Source organism: Aotus nancymaae, unplaced genomic scaffold (assembly GCF_030222135.1).
Source record: "Aotus nancymaae isolate 86718 unplaced genomic scaffold, 86718_ANA_hifiasm-v0.15.2.pri h1tg000016l, whole genome shotgun sequence".
In the NCBI taxonomy this organism is placed as follows: domain Eukaryota; kingdom Metazoa; phylum Chordata; class Mammalia; order Primates; family Aotidae; genus Aotus; species Aotus nancymaae.
This window is the reverse complement of record NW_026988428.1, coordinates 51,431,104-51,448,698: the sequence shown is the minus strand read 5'-3', so window position 1 is coordinate 51,448,698 and position 17,595 is coordinate 51,431,104.

Below are 17,595 nucleotides of genomic sequence, written 5' to 3'. Positions count from 1 at the left end.
TAACTACCAAATCTTTCATGATCTTTGATACTCCTTGCCTCTGTGATGTCTCAAAGTGCCCACATATGGTTTCCATAGCCTAGAATTTTTTCACATGGGCACTCAACAAACCCCAAACAGGTCACTCATAGTTCTGAGTGGGAGACTGTTTAATGATGAGGAATTACTTGGCTCTCAGGTTGTAAATATAACACTCAAAACTTGTCATTTATTGATCGCATGCCTGGTGACTATTTTATCCTTCTGTAAATGGAACTAAAGAGCTATTGAGTAGTCTTAGTGCATCAGTAATGCATCTCTATTCATTACATGGTTAGTGAACTTTCAGTGTGAGGTATCATCAGAGTTGATCAATTAACAAATATTATGTAGAATTTAAAAAGAAACCCCAGTTCAATTATTTAAGATTACATACTTTAACAACACCTAAATTCTTCCCAAGTTGACTAAACATATTATCTATTCATTCTCCAACCGAATTTAATTTACTTCCAACCCCACCACTATTACCTGGCAGACCACACAGTCAAAGAGGTGTTCAATTTTGATACTGAGTTACAGTCAAGGTAGTTTCCTAATGGGTGAACTTTTAATATTCAAGATAAATCAGGTTACCAGGCAACTTTCCAAGCATGACTTTTTAAAGCCATAGCAAATGTAACTGGAGCTTTCCAGAAATGACATCGTGGTCCAACCTATTACCCATCAACTCTCCCTGGTTTTACGTGTGATAGAACACAGCTATAAAATCTGAACTCCATTTCTGAGGTAGTTATTGAAATACTATTTCTAAGAATAGCAGTGACCATATATTAATAGCTAATTAAGGCATTAGTCTCTACTCACTGCCTGCTTCCAATTTATTCCTCAGTCAGCCTGGAGAACTGGGTTGTATTTGAACAACAACAGGAGGAAAAGGTTCTGCTGCTATATATATATATTTTTTTTCAGCAGCTGACTCTGGGTAACAAAATGAATTTTTCTCACAAAACCCCAGGATACAAAGCTGCCAAATTTCTCCTTTTGTGGAGGTATCTGAATAAGAAATATGGCTTGTCTATTTATCATAAGGTGGCAATTTTATAAGAGCAATTGGCTTAAGAAATAAAAAATTCAATTCTCTAATTGATAAATGAAAAAAATGCTTGTTTAAAATACTGCCCTACAATTTGTTCTTTTTACTTTCTCCTCCTCTCACCTTTGAGAATTTTTCTTCTCTTATCATCTCACTAGCACCCATACACTTCTCACCTTTCTTCAGGTTCCAAAAGAGATTTACCTCACTATCAGATATTTCACTCTGCTTTGTCCTTACCAATGAAATCATCATTGGTTAAGGGTTATCCAGAGTGACCAACACTGTGCCTGGTTTCACTGTCCCCCTGCAGATGGAAGGAGAAGCCATTTAGTCACCAGATTATAGCTGAGGATAAGCAGGGATAAGAAGGAGCAAGGATGTCTCCTTCCACAGCCAACTCTCATGGGCTGCATTGGTTCATGGTCCTTCCCGAAGAAGAGGCTCAGGAGGTGAAGGAAAGTGGAAGGAAGAAAAAGTGAGAGAGTGAGGAGAGTCATCATTGCCACCATGTACTGAGGACATATTTGAAATCAGGATCTTCCTTCACATTAACTAATTTAGTTCCCACAACAACCCTGCAAAGGATTATCATTCTTCTTTTTTTTTTTTTGAGTCAGAGTCTTGCTCTGACGCCAGGCGTCAGGCTGGAGTGCAGTGGCGCAATCTCCACCTCCTGGGTTCAAGCAATTCTCCTGCGTCAGCCTCCCGAGTAGCTGGGACTACAGGCGCACGCCACCATGCCCAGATAAATTTTGTATTTTGTAGTAGAGATGGGGTTTCACCATGTTGGCCAGGATGGTCTCGATCTCTTGACCTCGTGATCTGCCCGCCTCGGCCTCCCAAAGTGCTGGGATTACAGGCGTGAGCCACCACACCCAGCCTTCATTCTTCTTTTAATGATGGAACTTGTGAGGCTCAAAGGGTCTAAGCAACTTGTACTGGATTCTCAGTTGGTAAATTGCAAAGCCAGAATCTGAAACCAGATCTGTGTCACCCAGTGCTTGATCTGCTTCCCATCCTTCTATGTATGGAGCCCTGACAGTAGCAAGAGGGAGGGCAGATCAAGGTCATGGGGTGCTCCTACTCCCTGCCTTCCTCACCATGGAGTCTCAGTGATTGAGACTTTCCGTATCCCCAGCCAAAGTATCAGTGAAACCATTGGGTTCTCAGCTGCTACTTTCCTCAGGGGAGGCAAAGCACTTGTCCTCCCGAACTGCGTACCATCCCTCTACCTAGAAGGTATTGACATTCATCTATAAAGATGACGGTTACTCACTGCCAAGCAAACACAAGCATTTTGGCGGGGAGGGTGGAGGTGGAAATATTGTTAATAAATCAGAATTGATCCCACTACAATTTTCAAGCTTCTCCTTAATGTATGAGATGACTGATATACAATTACAATAAATATAATTACAATTAAAACAGCTACCATTCACTGAGTATAAACTATGATCCAGAAATTCATGTATCATTTCTAATTATTCCTAACAACACGGTGAAGTAGATATTGTATCTCCACTTTACAGATGAGAAAATAGAGTATCAGGGAAGTTAAGGAAAAGCCCAAAGTTAAACAACAAGAAAGTAGCTGAGAAGTGATTGGAAGTCATGTCTGTGTGCACCCAGACCACACATTTTCCACTCAGTCACAGCTGCTTCTTCCCCGTGCCGGCAGGGCTAGAGGGAAGCCTGGCAAATCTGCCTTGAGTGTCTATGCCTTCAAGCAATCACATTCCAATCCGTGTCTGAATTGAATAATTTCATCCCTGTTTCGTTCTCACACTAGGTTTGATTGTAAACTATCTTGTCCTCCTTGCTTAATATTAATAAACTTTCAGTGGTTTCCCATTCCTCAGAAAATAGATAACAAATACTGTTTTGAAAATGTAACAGGCCTCCACAATCTGACCTCAGCCTGCTTTCCAGCCTGTCCCTTATCACCTTTTTACTAAACCTGCTCCAGTGGAATGGGTTCACTTCCTTTATGAAATATCCCAGGTGCTTGCTCACTGCCCTGTTTTTCCCAAGTTCATTCACCTGTCTTAAAATCTGCTGCTTACCTCCCTATTGAACCCAGCTCAAATTTCACTTCCTAAGTCATCTGGAAAATCCAGATTAAAATACTTGCATTTACCCTCGACTTTAACAGTATTTGTTGTTAATTCAACAGTAATTATTGGTCCATTTGCCAACCGATGTATACAACTTACAGACGTGTCTACTTAAGCACCTTGATACACTATTTCAATCTTAGAATTAGAGGAATCTACTCCTATACCCTTTGTATCAACTGTGCAACACAAAATATGTTGGGTGGAATAGAGCAAGCAGTGAAGATCCATGGCCTGGTCTCTTTAACAACTCTATCACATGGCACAAGGCGCCAAGGTATGTTTCTGGAATAACGTGACGATGTTAGCAGGGATAACCCCTGTTGATCATCTGACCTGGATAAAAGCCAGTTATTTCATTTACTAATGAAAGTACTAACTTTCATTTAACCTGCAAGAATGAGAATGGAAAAAAAGATGGAAAGAGACAAGATGTATCCCTGAAGAATGAAAATGAAATTTGACTTGGAAACGAGGGATCCTTTCGTGCATTTCATTTGTTTACATCATGTCATTTTCACATCGGTCTATGCATTCTTGTGTGTGCAACTAAAAGGGTCAGAGAAAAGAATCCATATTAAATTAAAACGGCTGCTTTAAACTTTGGTAATTCTGATGAATTCTTTCCCTGAGAAAATATCTCACCTTCAGGAGCAGAAAGGGGTGACAGGGCACCATACCAAGGTGGTAACTATAAACAAACTGGGCTTTCAGGTTTGTTTTTTCACCTGCTTGTGAGTCAGTGGTGGAAAAAGTGTTTCCAGAGCTGGAGGGTGCTCACCTTACTTGCCTGGGCCTGTCCTTAATCATGACTCTATGACCTGAAAGCATCTTTCATCTTGGATAAATAATTGAGACAGGGAAAAGAACAAACCCACTGGAAAAAAAGAGGGAAAAATAGTCCTTCCCAAAGACTATCACATTCCTTTAAGACTCTTTCTCTAGAAAAATGAGAGAATAAGAAGCCTCATGAACAAGAATGCTAATTATAATTATTACCTAAAGTAACAAATCTTTCATGACAAGAACCAAAGCTGTTAGATATTAATACTTAAACTCCATGTTACGTTTTCGTACAAATTACTTTCCTGTTCCCTTTGACAGATGCCTCAATTTTCATCTCAAGGTTGCTCTTCGAAGGAACACGTAATTATCTGGTCTTGTTTACAGCAACAAAGGTCAGGTTCTTTAGTAGATATTAATAACCACTTTGATGAGAGCATTCTTCCAGCTCACCCCACATGCTGCGCTTTGCCCTGATTTCAACCTTGTGAAATTTTCGTGGTGCCCATTCTGTACCCTACCAACTTTTTATGACTGCATATCTATGGTGATAACTGCTTTCGGCCAAATTTCCTTTTATTAAACTAAATAATTATGCATTAGAAAGACATCGCCTTCCTCTCTTAGGGTTAACAGAGTCTGGTGGAGTGATATGGAAAAGTTTATCTGATTTATTGGACCTCTCAAAGCTTGGAGAACCTGTAAGGGCATGAGAAGGAAGTTACGGTGGTTCAAGAAGATCATAGTGGCAGTGTCATTTCTAAGGTTAGGTTCAAACTAGCAAAATAGAAAATTGACATCATTCTGAATAAAAAGAGCATAACACCAAAATAATCTTGCCTCAACTACTTGGCCATTTTAGATCCAAAGTGGGGCTGGGTATTACTTCAATTTTGTATCTCCCTCAATATTTGTGAACTTGTAATAATCGTGAATACTTATGTTCTAAACAGTGTTCAATGTGTTAGGTATTTAAAATGTATACCAATCCTAGCATGTAGATACCATTGCCCCCATTCTCCAGATGGGAAATGAAGACATGGAGTAAAGTAACTGCTCCAGGCCATGCAGCTCACAGGTCGCAGAAATGGGATTTGAACTCAGGCAGTCTGAATCTAGATGCGAAGGGCTTAACCACACGGTGCTTCTGCCTTTCCAGCCTAGTCCATGAGTGCCAGCCCCTAAGCCAGAGGACTCGAGCAAGGAGAAAATCTTGGCCAAATCGTACTTCATTTTTGGGCCCAGTTCCCCTAAGTAGGGGCACAGTTGTGATTGATCCGATATCTGGGCTGTGGAAAATCTGAGAGCTCTGTTCTACACCCACCTTTGAAGGGGTCAAATTAATTCCCTGAGGAAAGGAGGGATCCCTTCCCAAAAACCCTATGAAGTAGAAATTATAGCTATTCCTTTTACAGATGAACAACTCAGAAGAGTAAACTAAGTTACCTAAGGCCACATAGTTAAGAAGACACGAAATGGGGTAAAGGGCATTTCACTTTATCATTCTTTGTCCAACTCTGGATCCCTTCCATCAAAAGAACACACAACTCAAAAGATACTGGCACATTATTTGACTCTCATTCAGTCACATTAGTCATTAGTCCAGCCCATCATTATCTCATAAGAATATGTCTTTCAGGGCAAGGCCACTTAGGTTTGCAGGTTTCCATTCAATCTTGCCAGGTTCTAAAAGCAGGTGCAATAGCAAATGAAGCTTCACCCTTTGAGGCATCTGTTACCACTGAGCTAAGAGACGATGTCATCTCTTGCTCTGAGCCTCTTTCATGGTGTTAATGTAATATTGGATTTCCCTGACTTCATAACCTATTTATTAATTCCTTTACCCTCAGCTACTATTTTTCCCTCCTTCATTAAAAACCTTTGCAAGGAACATTAGCATTGTCACTGTGCTGTCTAGATTGCAGGCAGCAATGGTAGTCTAGTGAATGCCTCCCCCTCAGTCCACTCTCATTCAGATGGGGTAAGGTTACATATATACATACATAGTGGGTTACATAGGTGCAGCAATAGTGAACCACCAGGCAACATAGCTGTATCCACTGTTTATCTCAATTTTGCCAAATGCACAATCCACCCCTGTTAGGCCCATTAGGCCTGTAGGAATTCTGACATAAGGTTTAAAAACATAATGACAGCTTCTTGCTCAGGAATCATCCCTGCTTCTAGCACTTGCTGTAGCCCTGGTCCTAGGACTGCTGCATCAAATACAGGAGAAAAAAACCTAGGTGTGTTGTGGAGAAGGAAGAAAACATTAGCATTATGCCAGTGTACTCCTCTCTTTGTAGACATTGCATAGTTATTCCAGCATACTTCCCCATCCCCTATTCCCCAGATCAGCCACAAAAAAGATAGGAAATTTTAGTGGGGACACTCCTTTAGTCCCGCCCATGTTGGGTGTGAGCACAAACTCATGAAGGCGTGTAAGCCAGCCTTTTGTGCTTCTATCCTTCCCCATTTTTAGACAATTGATGTTTTAATTGCCATTTCCACTTCTCCTATCAAATTATTACTCTGAGGAGATCCTTTTGCCCATTGTTGAACATTGTTGGCTGCATAGTGTATTCCTTCGTCTGAAGAAATAACAGTTGGCTGACCAAATCTGAGCCGTATCTTCTGTTCTATTTTTGTTGTTTGTGGCACTCAGTGTTTGAATCTTCCAGCAGGTAAGGAAAATCCACTCCAGAATCAGTGTCTACTCCTGTTAAGACCCATTTGTAGCCTCCTAGGGCTAAGAGTATCAGTCTCACTTACCAACTGTGCCCAGGGTCTTTCTATCAGGAAATCTGTCCCATAGCCATCTGCAGTCTGTCTTTCTTGCTGAGAAACAGAACGGTTCTTACTGGCATCGTGTGCCAGAGAGGGTACGAAAGGAACATGCCTAGATTCAGCCCATCCCTGCAATGCTGCAGTTCCTCTATATCCACTCATTTCACGGACTCAGGTGGCCACGTCAAGGGAGTACACAAGGACATCTGCTTGTTGATTCCAGTCACCTTTCCAACCTGGAAAGAGGCTCTTCCAAAGTGCATGAACACAGCCCACATTAATGCACCTTTCATATTTCCAGAGGACCATGCTCCATATGAGCATCCCTTTAAAAGGCCAGGTTTCTACTGTCCCTCTGCATGACCATGTGTGGTCAAGCCATTGGCCACTGTCCACAAGCCAGTAAAAACCCAAACACAGGGGCTTTTACCACTGTTCAGTTACTTCATTAGTGTTAGGAAGGCAGCATGCAATTCAGCTTACTGAGCTGATTCATTTTTACCTTGTTCAGAGTGCCATCCTTTTAATTAGGATGTTATCCATTCCCCTTGGAACTGCCATCCACACACCAAGCAGCTCTTTTTTGGTCAGTCTAGAGCTGTTTGACGGCACTAGCCAAGTGTCTGTAGAATCCAGCAGCTCCTCACACAGTTCCAGAGTCAGCCCTAGGGGAAAAGAGGTTCTCTGCTCTTGACTATCTGTTCTTTGCATTCCCTAGGCAGCATGGCTCTGTATAATTCATCTTCACTTTATTACAGAACTCTTCTGGGCACTGCTATCCTCAGTAGAGTGTTTCCCCGACGTCACCAAGACAGCATGCATACTCCAGATTTCAAGATCATTTTATGCCCTTCAGTTACAGGGATAGCTTCAGTTAAAGTTCTATTGCAAGGCAGTAAATGCTCCTCAAGTGGAAATTCTCTAAGTCCAAAGTACCAGTAGTTATCCTTGGGAGGCCCTCAAAGGCTTTTGCCATAAGCCCTAGTAACTGCTCCACAAAGAACTATCAAATGGAGAATTTGTCCCTACCAGCACTTCAGCTTCTATTCTATACTGTGTGGGCTTAGGGACTCCTACTGGTTCCCATTTAGTATGTTCAATTAATATTGCTTCGAGGGCAGATTTGTATGCCTTCTCTTTTACAATATTAGTAGAGAACATCCCACAGTCAGATAAAATATCCTATTGCCATCAAAAAGGAGACACAAATTACTTTACATACAGCCTGTTTACACATTCCAACTTTCACTATGCTATCAACCCTTACATTTTTATGTTCTAGTCCCATGAAATTCTCTTCTCCACCCATAGATTATTTTACCTTCTCTTGTGCAAAAGGCTTTGGGTTCCTAGCAGCGGGTTGAGCCAATGGTCCCTGGTCTTTTTGTCAATCTTTATCTGGATTAAGCTGCCTCAACATTGCCCCAGGCAGTTGTCGGTCAACTTTCTCATTGTAATCTTTGCCTTCTGACTTTTACAATTTCTCCAAACTGGGGTAAATACAGCAAACCTATTTAGAACTCCTTATTGTTGGGGAACCAGCAGAGACTCCCTTTGGTCCACCCAACCTTCCATTGTGTTGTATTAAGGCCTTTTATTTAACCCTATCAATTTCCATGTATTCATCCTATTTCTTAATAGCCATCTAAAGATTTCCACCAAGGAACAAGTCCCATGACTCTCCCCTTTCCTTTTTTTCTTTGTTCATCTCATTTCTTAATAACCATTTAAAAATTTCCACCATCCTGAGAACTCTTTGACTGTTCCCGCTGCCTTTCTCCATTCCCTTGTTAATTAGCCTACTGTTTTTATTAGCATCTGCAAGACTCATGTGGGGAAGGAAAATAGCAAATCTGACAAGGCTTCTCTGACCACAGCTCAATTTTGCAGCAGTATCATTACATGAGGTTTCCATGCAAAAGGGGTACCCTTGACTACAACATTTACCATGAACCTGGGTAACGGGCATAAACGGCAGGTGAATATCCTGATCATCGTAAAGCCACATGGCTTTATGTGGTCCAGGAATTGCATCTATGGCATTGTTTTAGGTGATTCCTGCACTGCTATAAAGGAATACCTGGCACTGGGTAACTTATAAGAGATTTGATTGGCTCACACTTCAGCAGGCTGCACAGGAAACTTAGTGGCATCTGCTTCTGGGGAGGCCTCAGGAAGCTTCCAATCATGACAGAAGGCAAAGGGGTGAGTAGGTACTTCACATGATGAAAGCAGGAGCAAGGGAGAGAGAAAGGGTGGGGAGCAGTGCCACACAATTGTAAACAACCAGATCTCATGTCTGAGCAAGAGCTCATTCATCACCAAGGAGATGGCCCAAACCATCCATGAGGGATCCATCATGCTGACAGATCCTCCCATTAGGTCCCATCTCCAACACTGGGGATTACATCTCAACATGAGATTTGGAGGGGACATCCAAACTATACCAGTCATTATGGTCTTCAGTACAAAGACCGTGACACACAGAATGAGAGATTCAACCTACTTGAGCTTAGGTTTTTATTTTCAGAATTGGGTCAGACCATGAAAAGCATGTAGAGCAAGGATAATCTGGGGCAAAAGACTACTTTGGAATAGACAAATATATTAAACTCTATTGTTTAATAGAATTTGGGAATTGTACTTAACATTATACACTTAACATTTCTTCCTCACTGCTGTTAATTATTTGTGTATGAGTATGTGTCATTCTGTGAAACAAGTGCCCAACTAGTTGTTAAACTACTTGATGACATGAACTGTGTTAGTTCTCTGCTATTACGTTTAGTGCTGTGTCTTTTTGCCCAGAGTAACCATGCAATAAATGTTTAATTGATTAATTTGACTGAGGCACTTCTTAAATTTTTAAAATAAATAATCCAGTAGAATTATAAAGCTTGGCCAGATGGATACTTATTAGGCTTTATGATGATCAAAGCTGCTGCTGTTTATTAATTCCATAAACATGCCGTGAATTCAAGTTACTTCAAACTTAAGATTGTGGAAATTTCAAACACCAGCCATAAATCTGAAGCTCAATTCCTTGATAACTATTTGACCTTCAAGACCTGTTGAGACTCTCAACAACAACTCAAATTTCAGTGGGTCTGAGGTTTGAAATGGCTTCTCCAGACCAGTTTGAAAACCTGAGTCACCTAGTGCTACAGCTAGCCTTTTTGGTCTGTTTCTTACCTTCATTCATTCTTCTGTTCTTCTTTATGTATATCTGACCTTCCCACCTGGAGTTCAAGATTCTTTGGGCCCAAAGACCATGAACTGTCATCATTGTATTCCTCTGTTTCAGTTATCTATCACTGTGTAACAATTTTATCCCCAAACTTAATGGCTTGAGACAAAAATCGTTTCTCTCTAAGTCAGGAATTTGGGAAGGGCTTGGTGGAGCAGCTCTGGCTTAGAGTCTAAGATGCGGCTGTGTTCAGATGGTGGCTGGAGCTGGGGCAATGGGAATGAGGACTGGAGTAGCTGGGGCCTGGCTGTGTATCTATCATGTAGTCTCAGGCTACTCTTAGAGTTTCTCCACATGGGTTAGTTTGGGCTTCCTCTCAGCATGGTAGCCCTAGGGCGGTAAAAATGCTTATAAGGCAGCTCAAAGAATTCCAGTGGGCAAGATAGAAGCTCTGTGGCTTGTGATGACCTAGCCTCAGAAATTTTACTGTTACTTTCACCATATACTGTTGGTCACAAAAGTTACAAAAGCCCACCCAATTTCAAAAAGGAGGAAATATAGATCATACCTCCCAATGGTAGTGTTAAAGGCACATTTTAAGAAGGGCGTGTGGGATGGGAGTCAATTTGGAAAATACCATCAACCATACCATCAGACTTTTTGACATGATGCTTTGCAAAAGGCAGGTGTTCAGTAAATGTTTATCAAATGAATGCAATAAAAGCAGTCTGCCTAAAAATGTTGAAGTAGAAGATCAACATATTTTAAAAATAGTGAAAAAGTAGTAGTAGTTTAAAAAGATTTGACTGTAGCCTCTGGTCTACCTCCTACTCTATAAACAGGTACTCATGCAATTTTTAAAAACATTAGGAGAAGTATGTCACTAATTGTGATCTGCCCTATTAACAATTTGTCTCTATAGGCTGGCTCTCAGTAGTCTCATTTGCATTATCTGTGTAGGAGTCTGTGTCCTTTTCTGCTTGCTCTATTTGTTGTAGATGTTGAGAATAAACTGATCTCTAGCCTGCTCCACATCCCCAAACATGTTCCAAAGTCTCACAGACCATGCTAATAGACAGCTCACATGTGTTAATTGCAGCTTTCCTCAGCTCTGGAAATAAAGAGAGTCAAATACTTCTACGGAGATAGAAAAGTGATTTATCACCCCAGGGTAGTTCCATTTTGGCATAAAGATAGACAGCAGTGGTGTTTATCAAACTAATTGGAAGAAAGTGCTTGGTCAAATATATATCTTTAAATAAGCAAAACAGAATAGAATCATTGAATTTTTTTGCAACAGAAAAGTCCTGGAGATTCTCAGCAAACAATCTCAGTTAAGGAAGAGGAAATGAAGTTATTTATGTGACTGAATTTGCATAGCAGGTTAGTGCTATTCTGTCTAATGTCTCCAAGTTCTTCTAATGAGCAAAACAACTTAAGGCAATAAGAAAAAAAAACCTTGAAAAGGTGCCTTTAATAAGCTAACATTTACTATGACTTTTTTTTGGAGACTGTCTCACTCTGTCACCCAGGCTGGAGTGCAATGGTGCAATCTTGGCTCACTGCAACCTCCACCTCCTGGGTTCAAGCAGTTCTCCTGCCTCAGCCTCCTGAGTAGCTGGGATTACAGGCACATGCCACCACAGCCAGCAAATTTTTTGTATTTTTAGTAGAGACAGGGTTTCACGGTGTTGGTCAGGTTGGTCTTGAGCTCCTGACTGTGGTCTGCCTGCCTCAGCCTCCCAAAGTGCTGGGATTGCAGGTGTGAGCCACCACACCTGGCCTACTGTGACTATTTAAAGTAGGATAGTTAATTAGGTATTTCTCAGTTACATTCTTTTGTTCAAAAGGATTTCTCAGGTCTGATATACTATAAAAATTGTTCTGAGAAATACTGAAATCTCACCCCTAGAAAGCTATCACATATCAAGATCTCAGTTTTGGGAGGTGCTACAGCCAAAATACAGACCAAGAGCTGTGTGAGGAACTCACATCTCTTTCAAATGATATTTTACTCTTTTTCCTTATATATATATATATGGGCTATTCTATTCAATATGTTAAAGGACACAATGTGTCTTGAATTAGATGAAAGTTATTTTTTTAAACATATACTAGAGTTTAGTGTTGTAGTCATTGGAGAATTTGTTTAGAAGCCATTTAGAGAAATTCTGACCATGGAATTAAAATTCCTCCTGTGTTTTCTGAGTTTTAGGGTATATTACCTGAACTCAAAATCCATGAGAACTAAATTCTGAATTTTTTTTTTTAAATCTTGCCCAAATTCCTATATAAGGGATCTGGGGAGTCATGCCCTAAAAATAATAAATTCTCATCAAGATGGGTTTTATTTAATCCTATATATTGTGATTTACTTTCCAACCTGACTCTGGCATAACATTATGAGACAAAGAAGAAAACCAACATATTTTATCCCAAAATATGTTTCTTTGTCATGTTTTGAAATGGTCCTGCAAAGCTGTGTTTTTTGAGAGAAAATGTGCATCTGCCAAGAATCTCTATTAACATAGTTAGATTTTTTTTTCTTTTAGACCCTCCCAATCCTAAAGAGATTACCTAAAATCTGAATAGGAAATATTTGTCATCCTATTGTCTCTAAGGACAGCCACTGTAAGTCTCCACAATCTTTATCTTAACCTAAACATTCCCTTTCTATCAATCCCAGGTCTTTACATAAACTCACCAATTGTCAACCAAAAAATGTTTAAATTCACCTATAGCCTGGAAACCCCCTACCACCCCAGTTTGAGTAATATTCACCTTTCTGGACTAAACCAATGTATTTCTTAAGTGTATTCGATTGGTGTCTCACGCCCCTCTAAAATGTATAAAACAAAGCTTGGCCCTGACCACCTTGGCCACACGTTCTCAAGACCTGCTAAGGGCTGGGTCACAGGCCACGGTCACTTATGTTTGGGTCAGAATAAATCTCTTTAAATATTTCAGAGTTCAAATTTTTTTGTCAACATTCAGACTGGCCACACTCTTAGCAATAAAATAGTTAATGTTCAAGAGTGACCACAAAGTTCTGCAGGTAGAAACTTACCACTGTGCTATAACACAAATTTGAACTTCAAAGGCTGTGAGGCTATGGGCATGGACAGATCGCTTAACTACAGGGTGTGCCTAGTCAAACATCAGGTACCTGCAACTAAACAGACTTTTTAGTATAGTTAATTTTAAATATGGACGTTAGGCATTTTACAAGGATAGATAAATCAGCTATGATTGTAATCAGCAATAAGTGGCGGAAAACCTTTATAACCATGGATTAGTTAAGTAAATTATTTTTGTTCACATAACAAGAAGTTTGGAGGTAACAACTCAGTGCCAGTGTAGTAGCTTAAGAATTCTGCTGGGGAATCTGACTTATTCTCTTGTCTGTCTCCAATACCCTGAGAAGTAGATTTTCCCTATGGTCACATGATAGCTACTGCATCTCAGACATTGTAATTGCATTCCAGCAAGTAAAAGGAAAGAGAGCAAGGAGTGAAGAGCAAAGGCATATGCTATTGAAGTTTATTTCTTTTTACATCAGGAAATCAGTATTTTTCTTAAAAGCTATATCATAGAGTTCATCTTTCATCTCATCAGTGAGCACTTTATCATATAACCCCTGTTGTCTATAAAGTACCTTAAAAATCATTAAAAAAAAAAACCTGGTTACATTGCTGCCACCAAAAATGTTGGTATGCCATAGACTTTCTAGTCTAGTGGAAGATTGTGACTGTTCAGACCTTTCTTCAATAGTCATAGCAACTCTCACATGTTCATTATATCCATGAGACACTTGAGAGTTTGCAAAGCACCTCCATCCGCTTCCTCTCCCCTGATCTTAATTAGATATTCTCACTTGAGTCTACATTTTTTGTTGTGTCATTGATCAGAACCCTTCTAACAATGTGTGTTTCTGTACTTACAAAGATGTGGTTTTCATTGTGTTTCCCTGGTAATTCTGAAGTAGATTGTTAGGACATCTTTCTAGTGCTTCCGTGAATTCAGATAATTAGCTTGCAGTCATTTACAAGGTGCTCCACTAGTTGGTGCTATGCCAGGGACCATATTGAGAGTTAAAAAAGAAAAGGAATAAAAGATAAAAGACAGCATTTCTGCTCCCACCCCCCGCCATTCTTCTGTTGTCACCTCACCGCTCATGGATGTGAGGACTAAGCTCTGATTTTTTTTCAATTTTAATATTTTAATGTAATCTCCATAGTCTCCATTCTTTACCATTATTTTTTAAATGGACATTTATGTTGACATTGTTTTTAAAAATGTATATAGTAGATTCGCATTTATTTTTACTTTTATTTTTTATTATACTTTAAGCTCTGGGATACATGTGCAGGTTTGTTACTTAGGTATACATGTGCCATGGTGGTTTGCTGCTCCCATCAACCTGTCATCTACATTAGGTATTTCTCCTAGTGCTATCCCTCCCCTAGCCCCCACCCCCTGACAGGCCCCAGTCTGTGATGTTCTCCTCCCTGTGTCCATGTGTTCTCATTGTTCAATTCCCACTTAAGAGTGAGAACATGTGGTGTTTGGTTTTCTGTTCTTGTGTTACTTTGCTGAGAATGATGGTATCCAGCTTCACTCATCTCTCTGCAAAGGACATGAACTCATCCTGTTTTATGATGGCATGGTATTCCATGATGTATATGTGCCACATTTTCTTTGTCTAGTCTATCACTGATAGACATTTGGGTTGGTTCCAAGTCTGTTATTGTGAATAGTGCCACAATAAACATATGTGTGCATGCGTCTTTACAGTAGAATGATTTATAATCCTTTGGGTATATAACCAGTAATGGGATTGCTGGGTCAAATGGTATTTCTAGTTCTAGATTGTTGAGGAATCGCCACACTGTCTTCCACAATGGTTGAACTAATTTACACTCCCACCATCAGTGTAAAAGCATTTCTATTTCTTTACATCCTCTCCAGCCTCTGTTGTTTGCTGACTTTTTAACGATCGCCATTCTAACTGGCATGAGATGGTATCTCAGTGTGGTTTTGATTTGCGTTTCTCTAATGACCAGTGATGATGAGCTTTTGTCATATGTTTGTTGGCTACATAAATGTCTTCTTTTGAGAAGTGTCTATTCATATCCCTCACCCACTTTTTGATGGGGTTGTTTATATTTTTCTTGTAAATTTGAGATTTGGATAGTAGCCATTAGTCTAATACTGCATAGAAATATTAGACACAGACATTAGATTGCAAAAATTTTCTCCCATTCTGTAGGTTGCCTGTTCACTCTGATGATAGTTTCTTTTGCTGTGCAGAAGCTCTTTAGTTTCATTAGATCCCATTTGTCTATGTTGGCTTTTGTTGCCATTGCTTTTGGTTTTTAGTCATGAAGTCCTTGCCCATGCCTATGTCCTGAATAGTATTGCCTTGGTTTTCTTCTAGGGTTTTTATGGCTTTAAGTCTTATGTTTAAGTCTTTAATCTATCCTGAGTTAATTTTTGTATAAGGTATAAGGAAGGGATTCAGTTTCAGTCTTCTGTGTATGGCTGGCCAGTTTTCCCAACACCATTTATTGAATAGGGAATCCTTTCCCCATTGCTTGTTTTTGTCAGGTTTGTCAAAGATCAGATAGTTGTAGATGTGCGGTGTTATTTCTGAGACCTCTGTTCTGTTCCATTGATCTATATATCTGTTTTGGTAGCAGTACCATGCTGTTTTTGTTACTGTAGCCTTGTAGTATAGTTTGAAGTCAGGTAGCATGATGCCTCTTTTTGCTTTGGATTGTCTTGGCTGTGTGAACTCTTTTTTGGTTCTATATGAAATTTAAAGTAGTTTTTCCAGTTCTATGAAGAAAGTCAGTGGTAGCTTGATGGCACTGCATTGAATCTATAAATTAATTTGGGTGTGTGGTCATTTTCATGATATTGATTCTTCCTATCCATGAGTATGGAATGTTTTTCCATTTGTTTGTGTTCTCTCTTATTTTCTTGAGCAGTGGTTTATAGTTCTTATTGAAGAGGTCCTTCACATCCCTTGTAAGTTGTTTTCCTTGGTTTTTATTCTTATTCTTTTTGTAGCAATTGTGAATGGGAGTTCACTCATGATTTGGCTCTTTGTTTGTGTATAGGAATGCTTGTGATTTTTGCACATTGATTTTATTTCCTGAGACTGCTGAAGTTGCTTATGAGCTTAAGGACATTTTGGGATGAGATGATGGGCTTTTCTAAATATACAATCATGCCATCTGCAAACAGAGACAATTTGACTTCCTTTTTTCCTGATTGAATACCCTTTATTTATTTATCTTTCCTAATTGCCCTGGCCAGAACTTCCAAAACTATGTTGAATAGAAGTGGTGAGAGAGGGCAAGCTTGTCTTCTGTCAGTTTTCAAAGGGAATGCTTTCAGTTTTTGTCCATTTAGTATGATATTGGCTGTGGGTTTGTCATAAAGAGTTCTAACATTCCATCAATACCTAGTTTATTGAGAGTTTCTAGCATGAAGGGCTGTTGAATTTTGCCAGAGGCCTGTTCTGCATCTATTGAGATAATCATGTGGCTTTTGTCATTGGTTCTGCTTATGTGATGGATTACATTTATTGATTCGTGTATGTTGAACCAGGCTTTCATTCAAGGGATAAAGCTGACTTGATAGTGGTGGATGAGCTTTTTGATGTGCTGCTGGATTCAGTTTGCCAGTATTTTATTGAGGATTTTTGCATTGATGTTCATCAGGAATATCGGCCTGAAATTTTCTTTTTTAGTTGTGTCTCTGCCAGATTTTGGTATGAGGGTGTTTGGGCCTCATGAAATGAGTTAGGGAGGATTCCCTCTTTTTCTATTGTTTGGAATAATTTCAGAAGGAATGATACCAGCTACTCTTTGCACCTCTGGTAGAATTCAGCTGTGAATCCATCTGATCCTGGACTTTTCTTGGTTGGTAGGCTGTTAATTGCTGCCTCAATTTCAGAACTTGTTATTGGTCTATTCAGGAATTTGACTTCTTCCTGATTCAGTCTTGGGAGGGTGTAAGTGTCCAGGAATTTATCCATTTCTTCTAGATTTTCTAGTTTATTTACATAGAAGTGTTTATCGTATTCTCTGATGGGAATTTGTATTTCTGTGAGATCAGTGGTGATATCCCCTTTTTCATTGCATCTATTTGATTCTTCTCTCTTTTCTTCTTTATTGGTCTGGCTAGTAGCCTATCTAATTTGTTGATCTTTTCAAAAAACCAGCTCCTGAATTCATTGATTTTTTGAAGGGTTTTTTGTATCTCTATCTCCTTTAGTTCTGCTCTGTTCTTAGTTATTTCTTGTCTTCTGCTATGTTAGGGTGTCAATTTTAGATCTTTCCTGCTTTCTCTTGTGGGCATTTAGTGCTATAAATTTCCCTCTAGACACTGCTTTAAATGTGTCCCAGAGATTCTGGTACCTTGTGTCTTTGTCCTCATTGGTTTCAAAGAACATCTTTATTTCTGCCTTCATTTCATTATTTACCCAGTAGTCATTCAGGAGCAGGTTGTTCAGTTTCCATGTAGTTGTGTGGTTTTGAGTGAGTTTCTTAATGTTGAGTTCTAATTTGATTGCACTGTGGTCTGAGAGACTGCTTATTATTATTTCTGTTCTTTTGCATTTGCTGAGGAGCTTTTTA